The following is a 12212-nucleotide window of genomic DNA, read 5'->3' as shown; positions in this document are numbered from 1 at the left end:
GTATATTTCAATTATGCAAAGATATTCAAATATTCAAAATTAAAATCAATGAACTTTCCTACATCAACAATGTAAAGAAAAATCTCTCATGATCTCTTCAATTGATGGAGTAAGATCACTTGATACAATTCAGAAACCATTCACAGCAAAAATTCCTAGAAGCCAAAGTATAATTTCCTCACTTTGATGAAGTACATTCATAAAAACATCACAGATGATGAAGACTAGGTCCAATGAAAAACTGATCCATTGAAGAGTGAACAAAGTACTTCCTTTCTACTGGGAATGGGTAGAATTAATGTTCTCTCTCAGCATACTTGTTTACCAACTTTAGTTTTATGAAAGTGAAATATTTATATTCCATGTTACATGTATTAAAGGCATTTTAGGTTAATCCTTAGATTTCTTTACTGTTATTTTACCATCCTACCTCCTGTATTTATCTCCCTCCCTCTTCCTTAATTAGAGCACCCTCTCCATTCCCCCTTTAGATCACTTGTAATCTGCTATTCCTTCCCTCACCCCTTCAATGGTTCCTCTTTACTCTCCTGGTTTCTGCACTTATCTAGCTTTGGAGATAGGAATCTCATAGGAGAGTGACTATGTGCTGTTTGTCTTTCTGGGTCTGGGTCTCACTCAATATTATCTTTTCTAGTTCTATCCACTTATCTTCAAATGTCATGATTTTGTTTTTCTTTACAGATGAATATAACATTTGTACATAGGGCTAGAGGGTCAATGAGGAAGAGGGGGCTGAAGGATTTTAAGAGCCAGAGAACAGAAATTTTCTCTGAGAATGTGTCTCCTAGAAATGTCAGAAGCTAACACCATGAAGTCTCACCAACATGGCTGCCTGGACATGACCTAAAGAAGGACAACAATAGTGGACATGCTGATGTGGAACACAGAGGGCTCAGGAGCCTCAATACTACACAAGGAACTGCAGACAACTGAGTAAGGCTAATATGGTGATATTTTATTTGTGCTGAACTGTGATTTTATTTGTATGTTAAGAAATAAAGTTTGCTTGGAGATCAGAGGTCATATTGAGCCATAAGCAGAGTCAGGCAGTGGTAGCAAACGCCCGTAATCTGATCACATGGCAGGCAGAGTCTCTGTGTGGTCAAGGACACAGCCCAGTGTGGTGACACAAACCTTTAATCCCAGTACCAACCATAGAGACCTGGAGGTCTGTATAGACAGGCAGTATGAGGAAGTCATGTGGTTGGGTTTAGAGTCTATGAGAAGGCAGAACAGAAAGGCAATAAAAAGATAAGTCAGACAGGAAGAAACTTTCCCTTCTGGGGAAGTGACAGCAATGAGGCTGTAAGATAAGGTAGTCATGGCTCTTCACTAGTGCTCTGATCGCTTTGGCTTTAACTCTGCATTTGGCTCTGTGTTTCTTATTTAATAAGACTGTTTAGATATTTGTCTACAGGCTAAGAGGAGGAAAGGTTGTTTTACCCAAGGAAAAGTACACAGCAATTTTTTTTTTGTCCAAAAACACAGTCAACTCTAAAACAGGTACATGCAAGTGGCATTGTACAGACTGAGCGGGTTTTGTTGTTTATAGTTGAAAGTGTGTGTGTTTGTGTGTGTGTGGGTGTGTGGGTGTGTGGGAGTGTGTGTGTGTGTGTGTGTGTGTGTGTGTGTGTGTGTGTGTGTGAGAGAGAGAGAGAGAGAGAGAGAGAGAGAGAGAGAGAGAGAGAACTAGAGAAAGGGAGGTCATGAATTTGAAAGAGGACAGGGAGTTATGTGAGAAACTTTGAGAGGAAACAGGGGAGAAGAAATGATTCAGTCACATTGTAGTGATGTAGTAATAGCACTGAAAAATACAGCCAGAGCAACTGGGAAAGAAAAAAAAGGATTCACACCAAAAAGAAAAAAACATTATGTGAAGTAACCATCATTTCTATATTGAAGATCCAAAAAATCATAGCAAACAATGAAAAACAAAAATAACATGAGCACAAAAAATAATTTTTATAGGAAAGAACATTTTGTATAGTATCATTCATCATCACAAAAATATTTAAGTTAAAGTCTAGACATGCACAAGACTTGAATGCTGCCAGTACAAAAGCTAAGTATAAAATAAAAATAAATAGGCCAAATATGGTGACCAAGACTTAGGAATACCTATAAGATAAAGGTACTAGTTTCCCCCAGGTTGACACTCAGGTTAAACACAATTCCTATCAAACTGAACAGGACGTTTTTAAGAGAGATGAAATCCTTCTGAAGTTAATATGGAGATACATAGGTATAAAATGTTTAATAAGGTGCTACAGTACAATGGATAGCACACTGAACTTATAAAATAGTTACAACTTTGAAAAGAAAAAGTAGAAAAAAACATTTTATACAATTTCTAGGTTTACTACATTACTAGAATAGTCAAAGTTGTGCAGTATTGTCAGAACAAAGGATACAAAGAGCAGCAGAACAGAATAGAGATCCAACTAAGATACCTTTGTAAACATATACACTTGATTCTGTGCATAGGGAGATGCTGCAAGCTGCAAGAATGTGAAATAGAAATTCAGCTGTATATGATAAAGCTATATCTTGAAAGGTCAAGGAATCCTTCTAGAGAGAAGCCATATATCAAGGAATATTAGATGTTATTTGGCTTTTAATATTCAGCTGTTTCTTACTATGAATTTCTTGTGCTTATAATCTCCCCAAGAATTTATATATGCTTCAAGTGCTTGGGTAAGGTCACATAGACAGGGCTTTCTGCCTCAAGGGTCCCTGCCCCGGTTTAGCATTGAATTGGATATCTGCCTTCTGCAAATATCCCCTGCTGTGGGATAATGCTTTTGTACACTGGTTTAATAAAACACTGATTGGCCAGCAGCCAGGCAAGAAGTATAGATGTATAAGCACACAAGGAGAATTCTGGGGAAAGGAAGATTGAGTCAGGAGACACCAGCCTGCCATCCAGGGAGCAGCATGTAATGGCACACAGGTAAAGCCGCAGAACACGTGGCAACATATAGATTAACAGAAATGGGCTGAGTTTAAGTGTAAAAGCTAGTCAGTAGTAAGCCTGAGCTAATGGCTGAGCAGTTTTAATTAATATAAACCTCTGTGTATTTACTTGAGTCTGAGTGGCTGTGGACCGGGGGCGGGGGGGCCGGATACAGGAAAACCTTCAGCTACAATATCCTTTAGCTACATCCAAGGATAGGGCCAGCTCCAAACAAAGCATCCAAGGACAAGCAACCTAGCTAGACTGCCCACTAGGCACCCGAGGCTGCTGATTTTAAGGTAAAACCACCTTTTGGAGACACAGCCTGGCTCCTAGGCCAAGTGCCTGTCTCTTAGGTACATAGCTTTGCTTCTTGTGCAATCAAGCTCAGACCTCCTTCCTCTGACAGGCAAAATGAGATTCCAGAGTGACAGACTCAGAACTGAAGGGTTTTTTGCATAACCAGATTCAGTAAAGATGAGGACAGAATTCCTAGTCCAGGCAGAGTGGCATGGCTGGAGAAAAAGGAACAAGGCAGAGATTTTGTAGAGAGTGAGGGCTGGGTCAGGTCAGGAGAGTAGGAAAGGAAGAAATGAGCATGGACAAAGAAACTGAAAACAAAGATGAGACTGAAAGCATAAGAGCTTGGTTAGGGCTATAGGAGGACAGGAAGAGAAGGGACAGGGAGGAACAATTTATAAGAACAGAAATAAATCTGTTTAGATAGAATTTATTCTCAGAGGAATAAGGTAAACAGACAAAAGAGCATGGTGTACATAGATTCCTTTCCCTCAGACTACCCCAAACTGGCTGTAGTGCCCAGGACTCTGGGAAAAATCTTCTCAGGGCAGGCCCCCGTGAATATTTTAATAGGGAGAGAACAGCATTTTTAATAAATTGTGCTAAAACGATTGTACAATCATAGAGACTCCCAAAGGGGGGCTGGAATCAAGCCTCCTTAAATATCTCCTTGAATAAATAAAAAAATTGAATCATAGAATTTAAAACAAAATATAAAACTACAAAATTTTAAAAAGAAAACCTCAAGGTCTAAAACTGGACTTTAAAGTTATTGATTAAACAACCCAGGAAAGGAAATCTTTTATTTATTTATTTGTTTTTGATTTTTCAAGACAGGGTTTCTCTGTGTAGCTTTGCTGCCTGTCCACCTGTCCTGGAACTCATTCTATAGCCCAGGCTGGCCTCAAACTCACAGAGATCCACCTGCCTTTGCCTCTGCCTCCTGAGGGCTGGTATTAAAGGGGTGCGCCACCAGTGCCTGGCTAGGAAAGGAAATCTTAAAGTGTGAACTCATCCAGATTTTATTTTGTTCTGCAAATGACTGTAAAGAGGATGACAAAGCAATAGACTGGAAGCAAACATCTGCAAACCGGACTTCACACATACAGTTTAACAATAGTGATTCAAAAATTCCAATTGAAAATGGGCAAAAGACATGAATAAAGGACACACAGAGATAAATGAGCACAGAAAAACATGCACACATCATTAGTCTTGTGGAAAAGCAACTAAAATAATATTAGGAATGCTAGAAATATGGGGTGGGGGCTTGGTGTGAATCCTAAGGACTTAGGTTGATCCCCAGGACTGATATGGTAGGAAGAAACAGAAAGTTATCCTCTGACCTGCACAAATATGCCTTGGCATGCTCATTTACATATATGCAACATATACATAAAATAAATGTTGTTAATTGAACAATAACTATGTATCACTGAACTGATAGAATGGAGAGAAGAAATCACAGGTTGCAATACCAGTCAGTTAAGATGAAGGTAAATTTGCATTACTCACATACAGCTTAGATAATGTAAATACCTTTGTAATTTCTTAATAAACCAAACATGTTACTTTCATAATCTAGAAGATTCTGCCCCTGGATATTTATCCCAGACAAATGAAAACATATTCTCAAAAGATACACATAATTGTTCACAGTACCTAGCTCATATTAGTTAAAAATTATAAATAATCCAGAAAATCTTCAACAAGTAAAGATTAAACTATAGGAGTCATGGAACACTTCAGCAATGAAAAATAAACAAATTAATGATAATACAATCTAGAAATATCTCCAGAGAGTAATGCTGAATTAGACAATAATACTACAATGTTACATATTTGCCTTGTTTGATTTATATAATATTGTACACATGACTAAATTAAACAAAGAACAAAGCAGCCGTGGAAGGAAGTTAAGAGAAAAGAGGGGACTGAGAGGCCAGGGAAGAAAGAAGTAGTGCTACCAAGGTCATTGTGCCAACACACTGTGCTGACAGTGTTACATCACTTGCATCATGGGTGTGTGTAGGGGTGGTTGTCTGTACTTCACCCCTGCAGCACTGGCCCTAGAAGGTAGCAGGTAACTGCTAGGTACCTGCCCCCAACCAGGTTATGGCCAAGATGAGGATCCCTCAAGTCTGGAGATGCCTACGCACTCACTTTCTTGGCTACCTCATGATCCTAGATGCTGGATTGCAGACTAAGTCAAAGTTCTGCAGAGAACCAAGTTGAACTGCGCCTCACCTCTCCTGGATCCTGTAATCGATCCCTTTGCTGGTTGTAACTCGCCCCAAAATAAATCTCTTTTGACTATTAGATAAACTACGTGGAACTGCCTCATTAATTGCCACTTTAGGTGTGTGTATCCTGGAGTCATTTTTGTTTGTTTGTTTGTTTTGGTTTTTACGGGACAGGGTTTCTCTGTGTAGCTTTGGAGCCTATCCTGGAACTCACTCTATAGACCAAGCTGGCCTGGTGAGCCCAAAAAAGGCTATTTCTGTTGCCCCTAGTTGTCTCTCAAAGGTTGAAGGTATTAAGTCCCTATTGTTGAAGACATCACATACTTTGGGCATAGTCTTGAAAGATTTGGGCTGAATCTGACCTGAAAGCCTCCTCCATGAAGAATATCTTTCATAGTACTAGAGGTGCTATGTAAGCTGTCAAAGGAGGGAAGCCATAAAAATTCCTACCCAGTTGTGAGTCCTGTTAACTACACAAATGAACAGTATGCCAAGATAACCCTAAAAGTGAAATAGTGGCACACATATCTAGGCAGTCACCAACAGCCACCAATTAGACTTAAGAGCCATTCAACTGAAGAAAAATCATGTCTGATACTAGAAATATAGCCAACTACCTAGGGCCTAGTGATACCATGGATCTTAGAGGACCCTTTTTACTAGACCAATACAGTACCTAAATCCATTGTAAATCTTATCCTTATATCCACAGATAAGTATAGTTATTACCCCTTAGTCAGTGTTCTATCGCTATGAAGAGCCATCATGACCATGGCAATCTTTTTTTTTTTTTGACCACAGCAATTCTTGGAAAACATTTAATTGAGGCTGGCTTAAAGTTTCAGAGGTTTAGTCCATTATTGCCATGGCAGGAAGTATAGAGACTCTCGGGTAGACATGGTACTGGAAAAGGAACCAAGAGTTTTATTTCTGGATTAGCAAGCAGCAGGAAGAGAAAGTGACACCAAGCCTGGCTTAAGCTTCTGAAACCTCAAAGCCCACCCCTTTTGACATACTTCCTCCAACAAAGACACCCCTACTCCAATAAGATCATACCTCCAATAATGCCCTCCCTATGAATCTTTGGGGGCTATTTTCATTGAAACCACTATACCCCTCATCAGATAAGCTTCTCTTACAACAAGATCATAGAGAAAACTACAATAGATCATAATGTACAGATCAACTGATCATAGGGTGCCTAGCATCAATTGACACATCTACAATATAACACCTGCACCTAAGGCTCTGGGAACATGGCAGAAGATGGGGTGGAAATGTTGTTAAGAGCTAGGTGATCAAGTCTGCTGTGAGACTGTCTCTTAGAAATAACAGGGAAGCTACATCCATGATACCTCAATAAAATGGTCATCTAAATAAGACCTAGACAATGACAATAACAACAGGTATGGTAACATGGAAGAGGGAGATCTTATAGGGCTCCACTGCTAGACTAAGAACTATAGGCAACTAAGGAATATTGAGAGATAGAGAATTAGTATATCCCAGGGAGGAGCTCCCTAACTGATTATTCAATATAAAGTGGTCAGTCATGAAATCATATACACATGAGCAATACCAAATAGACTCATTGTATATTTATATATATGTTTATAAATACATAAATTTTATATATATATTTGTTTATAAATACATAAACAATATGTATATAATCTTAAGAAAAGTAGCCATCAATTTGAGAGAGAGTGGGGGTACATGAGAGAGGCTGGAGAGAGGAAAGGGAAGTGAAAAAGTGATGTAATTATATGTTAATTAAATTTTAAAAATAAAAAAGTATTCAATTGTTACAAATGTCATTTAAAAAAATAGGCTAACAAAAAATGAAAATGTTTTCATAGTTTAATTTCAGCTATACAAACCTTTATGAGCTCAAGGGTTTCAACCACCTAGCCATACTTCTTCAATGACTATATTTTAAGATTAGGGCAAAAAACAAGGTTTATATGAGTTACTTCCTTAAAATAAACAACATCATAGTGACAAATGACACAGGCTATTTTTAAAATTAAATATGTATATGCATATATATTTTAAAAGTTTCTGGTTTGAAGGACAAATCCATCTTCTTCACACTGATGATTAATTAGGGAAATTTCTAACTCCATTTATTATTCATCTTTAAGGTCAGAAGAACTAAAGTACCAGTGAGATAATTAATGCTGAAACTAAATATACAAATGCTGCATATTACTATTCATCACTACAACTTAAAAGCTTCTTACTAGTGATGTTTAGGCAGTGCCAAGAATTGATGCTTTGCTTTCCACTGCATGGCGACAGATGCAGTTAGCACTTTGGGGCAGTAACATCTTTGAGATAAATACAGTTAGTCTTCAATACTACTAAGAACATTAACCTTCCTTTTCTTCACAGAAGTCCTCTAGCCAAGTTTAGCCATTTGTTTCCACAAACTTTTAGAAGCTTTACTCTCAAATATCAAAGGGTTATTCCCTTATGCTATAAGGCACCAAAGATAAATAAAATATCAGCATAAATGAATACAATATAAAGCACACTGGAGGCCTTGATGTAAAGGCTTGTAAGAGCAAACTGTTTATGAGTGAATGTGTCAATACTTTGAACTAGGCTATGAGTACAATGAAACTAAGTAGCTAGATTGTTTTGTTTTGTTTTTACCAAATACTATAAATATTGCTATATTTAGCCTTTTAAAATATTCTCCCACTCAAAGAAAAACTTCAGTAAAGTTTAGAATATCTGGTGAATTAAAATGACGCTTTATAGAAAAACCTTAAAAATTCAAAAATTTTATAATTATCTTTTTAATATCTAATTTAAAAACCAGTAAGGTACAGAAAAACTAAAATAGAAAATACCAAACCTCATACTTCCATAAAAAATAATTTAAATGCCATTAATTAACAAAAGAGCTCTAGGAAGGCCAATCTGGGCTTGAAAGACTGACCAGTGGGTAACAGTGCTTGAAGATCTTTTAGGTGACCTGAGTTTGATTCCAGGACCCACATCTGATGGCTCACAATTGCCTATAACTCCAGCTGCTCCAGCCTCTATATACAATCAAATGTACATAACTCCCCCATTCCACTCTACCTACATGCACATAATTAAATGATGAATTAAATCTTTGAAGAGTCTAAGAATATTGTAGGAACTGTAGAAATGGCTTAGTGGTTAAGGGCACTAGTAAGAGCTCTTGCAGAGGACCCAAGCTCATTCCCCATTACCACATGGCAGCTAACAACTGCTTGTAACTCCAGTTCCAGGGAATTTGACACACTTTTCCAACCTCTGCTGGTCCTTGTATGTACATGGTGCACATGCATACACTCAGTCATACATAAACACACACACATACACAAACACAATTTTTTTCAGAATGCACTATAACCTAGAAGAACAAAAAATAGGGAATAACTGCATGGAAAGCATTTCTGAACACTTTACCAGTCCTACAATATCTAAGAACAAATAAGTATAGAGATGATCATGGGCAACCATCCAGCATATTAAACAATGGTCTCCTGGAGCCTACTCTGTAGAACACCCTGGCAGCCCATTAAGAACCCTATAGCTACAGCTATAGACCCCTGCAGCCTTGTCTATAAAGCATACATAAGTACAGTTTCTAGCAACCTATGCAGGGGAAATCCCTATAGTTTTTGCTACTGAGTCACCAACAACTGTTGCCATACCTGAGCAAGGATAGTTACTCCCAACTATACACAGAAAACTGTCATACTTAATTTCTTTTGCTGTGAAGAGACATCATGATCACAGCAACTCTTATAAAGGAAAACATTTAATTGGAGCTGGCTTACAGTTCAGAGGTTTAGTCCATTATTGTCATGACAGGAAGCATGGTGGCATGCAGGCAGACATGGTGCTGGAGAGGTACATGATCTGGATCAGCAGGCAGCACAAAGAGAGACATTGAGTCACTAGGCCTGGCTTAAGCTCCTGAGACCTCAAAGGCCATCCCCCCTGACACACTTCCTTTAAGAAATCCACACCTAGCCGGGCAGTGGATGCTGTGGGATGTTCTGTATGGCAAATGTGTTGCTCTGATTGTCAATAAATAAAATACTAATTGGCCAGTGGCCAGTCAGGAAGTATAGGCAGGACTAACAGAGAGGAAAAAAGAAAGAACAGGAAGGCAGAAGGAGTCACTGCCAGCCACCGCCAGGACAAGCAGCATGTGAAGATGCCGGTAAGCCACAAGCCATGTGGCAAGGTATAGATTTATGGAAATGGATTAATTTAAGCTATAAGAACAGTTAGCAAGAGGCCAGCCATGGCCATACAGTTTGTAAGCAATATAAGTCTCTGTGTTTACTTGGTTGGGTCTGAGCGGCTGTGGGACTGGCGGGTGACAAAGATTTGTCCTGACTGTGGGCAAGGCAGGAAAACTCTAGCTACAAGTGGTGGTGCACACCTTTAATCCCAGCACTTGGGAGGCAGAGGCAGGTGGATCTCTGTGAGTTCAAGGCTAACCTGGGCTACAGTGTAAGTTCCAGGAAAGGTGCAAAGCTACACAGAGAAACCCTGTCTCAAAAAAAAAAAAAAAAAAACAAAAAAACAAAAAAAAAAAAACAATAAAGAAATTCACACCTACTCCAAAAAAGCCACATTTATTCCAACAAGGCCACACCTACTCCAACAAGTCCACATGTCCTAATGACATTCTCTATGACCCTATGGGGGCCATTTTCATTCAAACCACCACAAGAATCTATCTCAGATCTGCAGTTGTAACTCAAAGGTCCCCAAGTTAAACCACAAAGTGTCTCTACCTAACACTTTATAATCCAATGATCAAGAATCAAGACTAAGAGTGATCTGTGACAGTAGCAAGAGAAAGGAGACTTGTCACAAAATACAAAAGACACATCCATAAGGATAACAATGGTTTTCTCAGAAGAAATCTTTACAGGCTATGGTAGGATGAAATGATATACTCCAAGTGCTAAAAGAGAAAAGGCCAACCAAACAAGGATAGGTCATTATGTAAGGACAAAGGGGTCAATTCATCATTAGACTAGACCTATAAATGCATAGGGCCTACCACTAGAGGAACTACATCTACAAAGCAAATACTGACAGGTTTTATGGAGAAAACAGAGAATAATAAAATAATAGTAGGGGACTTCAATGCTTAATTTTCAACAATAGATAACAACATAGAAATTTAATAGGTTAATAACATGACCCAAAAGAAATATACAACACCTACTATCCAACCAAAACCAAGTAAGTATATATTCCTTTCACACAAACAGAATATTCGACAAAACAGAACATATATTAGACTAAAAAAGAACTCAATAAATTAAAAATATGATCACAGTGGAATCAGACTAGAATTAAAAGTGAAGAAAAACTGGAAAGTTCACAAATTAGTGAAAATCAAAGGACATATTCTTGAACAATCAAAGTGAGTCAGAGAAGTAATCTAAGGAAAATTTTTAAAAATTAAAACAAAACAGAAACCTAGCATTAAAACTAAAAGAAAACAGCAAAACAGAATAAGGATGGATGCTTACTAAAATTAAATCTCTTCGTAGGAGAAAAGAAAGACCTCAAACAATTCATAACTAATAGAGTTAGAAAAATAAGAGACAACTAAGCCCAAAATAATTAGAAGGGAAAAAAATATCATAAAGATCAGAGCTGAAATAAAAGAAACAGAAACAATAAACACAATGAAAAAGAACAAAGAGACTGGGAGTGGGCTTTGTGAAAAGATAAAACTGAGAAACCTTTGGACAAATTAATGCACATGCAGAAAAGAACCAAACAGGTAAATCAAAGATGAAAGATGAAATATAATTCATATTGCATAAAAACAAAGGATGACAAGGAACTACTCCAAAGTTATCTATCATCAAATTTCATAACCTAGAAAAAAACTAGATAAATCCTTATTGCATTTAACCTGCCAAAGCCTAGTCATCGAGAAATACAGAATATGAGTAGTTAAATATAGGGAGATTACATCAGCAATCAAAATGTTCACGAAAGTCCAAGAAAAAAGCCTTATCCATAGCAATTTAAGAATTCTTGATAGTGATCTTTCATAACCTCTTCCAAAAATGAATAAAGAACACTTCCAAACCCACTTAACAAGGTTATCCTTGCCCTGATACCAAAACCAGGCAAAAAACGGGGAGGAAAAATGACATGGGACTATCCCTGATAAACACAGATACAAACACCATGAACCAAATATTAGTAAGCTAGGTTCAACAGCATACTATAAGGATTACATACCGTTATCATATGAGGTTTACCCTCAGGATACAAGAATAATGTAACACACACACACACACACACACACACACACAAAGAATAGTGTAATACATGTAGATAATGCATATGATACACCATATTGAATAATCAAGAAGCAGCCCAACACATACACAAAAAGCACTTTATAAAAGGTTCATTTATTATTTTTTAAAAATCTGTAAGACATGAACATAAAAAGGTTCTTCGATGTTATAAAATTCATATAACATTCTCACAACTAACTTATAAACAGCAAAATTACTGAAAGCTTTCCTGTAAGATCTAGAACAATACAAAAACACATGCTTGCCACTTCTCTTTACTATACTATTTATATTCCTAGTCAGAGCAGTTAGGCAGGAAAAGAAATAAATTCATTCAAATAAAAAAGAGGTAAGTAAAATATC

The 12212-nt window shown here is 37.5% G+C and overlaps 1 protein-coding gene across 9 annotated transcripts in view; it reads right to left on the bottom strand.

Annotated features, from left to right (window-relative positions):
* The window catches only part of Cntln (centlein), a 260522-nt gene that overhangs the window by 227149 nt on the left and 21161 nt on the right, over positions 1-12212 (bottom strand). The gene's annotated exons all lie outside the window — the stretch shown is intronic.

Source organism: Peromyscus maniculatus, chromosome 2 (genome assembly GCF_049852395.1).
Source record: "Peromyscus maniculatus bairdii isolate BWxNUB_F1_BW_parent chromosome 2, HU_Pman_BW_mat_3.1, whole genome shotgun sequence".
NCBI lineage: Eukaryota > Metazoa > Chordata > Mammalia > Rodentia > Cricetidae > Peromyscus > Peromyscus maniculatus.
This window is presented reverse-complemented; position numbering and strand designations above follow the sequence as displayed.